The following is a 1,608-nucleotide window of genomic DNA, read 5'->3' on the forward strand; positions in this document are numbered from 1 at the left end:
GGATGGTCTCAGGCTGTGCAGGGCTGAGGGCAGGAGCCCTAAAATCGCTTCCTTCCTGCAGGGCTTGGAGAAGAACAGGCTTTGGAGATGGAGCATGCTGGAAACAAAAGGGGAACTTTGCAAGCAAAGCTCTCGGATCACAGATCTCTTGGGATTTTTCTTTTGCACATCCCTTTCCCCTAAAAATTTTACTAGGGAAACAAAAAAAGCCCCACAGAAACAGAATAATAGAATAATGAGGCCACTTGGCTTTTCCAGCACGCCTCCAAACTAACCACAGGACAAAGGCACAAGAAATCATCTCAGTTTATTGAATGCAAAATCTCGTTCTGTGCACAGTCTACACTCCCTGACACTCCTCCGGAGGGGTGATGGCTGTGCTTTTCCCTTCTTCCATGTCTTATTTATGGTGGCTTCCACACCCAAAATGCCACGAACTACACTGTTTTTCTTCCCTCCAACTCTCCTTTTTTTCCTATTCATTTATTTCCATGAGCGTTCTATTTATGAGGAGAAATCACATCATTATAAGGACAGAGTAATTGCAATATTTACCTAAAACACAATACAAATTTCTAATTAAGGAGGGGAGAGAGCTACGTGTGATCAGCAGAAGGGGACAAAACCTTCCTGAGACCAAAGCTGCTGATCAGCTCCAGGCTCTACGGGCACCTTCTGCTAGCAAAGACCTTGAGCTGGAAAAGGGATTTCATAAAATCAGAATGGTCTGAGTTGAAAAGGACCACAACGATCATCCAGTTCCAACCCCCCTGCTGTGTGCAGGTCGCCAACCACCAGACCAGGCTGCCCAGAGCCACATCCAGCCTGGCCTTGAATGCTTCCAGGGATGGGGCATCCACAGCCTCCTTGGGCAGCCTGTTCCAGCACTTCGCCACGTGTTACCCATTGGTGACAGAGCTGGGAAATGTGCAGTGATGTGGCCAGGTGTGCAGGAAGGGCAGGTGGCAGCGGGAAACTGCGCCGCGTTTAGCATTTTGTAACGCTAAAAACTGTCCTGCGTTGTAGGAACAGCCAAGTTCTGCAAACTGTTCATTTGCATTTTAATGGAACTCTTTCTAGGAAGGTGCTGTTTGGACTTTGTTGCAATATAAAATAAAGAGGTAATTAAAAACACGCCGGAGCTGAAAGGCGTTTTGTTTTCATTAATTGGGTTCATTCGCGCGCTTTTCTGAATTCAAGGTACTGAGGGTACGTGGGATGAAACGGGGGAGGAAAACACGTGCCGGGGCATCTGCTTGTTTAAATGCCAGATAAAAAAGCAGAAAGCACAGCTCTGAGATGGAGGCACCTGGTGGTGCGAGCAGCAGCCGAGGGCGTCAGATGAGGGAAGGAAACCACAGCCAGCACTTTCAGAGCTCTGGCACGCCGTTATCGCTGCAGTGACACCGAGGGCACAGAGCCCAACCCAGGGCTGGTCCGTTACCTGTGCGTTTCCCTAGGCCGGGCTGCAATCTCAATATGTGAGCACCGATAAGCAGCCTGAAAGCCCAACACCATCCCAACAGCTCCAGAGCCGACCTGCAGAACGTGACACGGCTGGGGGGCCGGGAGGGGCTCCTCGGGTGCTGCCCAAGCCAGGGCCGAGGC

Source organism: Meleagris gallopavo, chromosome 22, assembly GCF_000146605.3.
Source record: "Meleagris gallopavo isolate NT-WF06-2002-E0010 breed Aviagen turkey brand Nicholas breeding stock chromosome 22, Turkey_5.1, whole genome shotgun sequence".
Classification (NCBI taxonomy): Eukaryota; Metazoa; Chordata; class Aves; order Galliformes; family Phasianidae; genus Meleagris; species Meleagris gallopavo.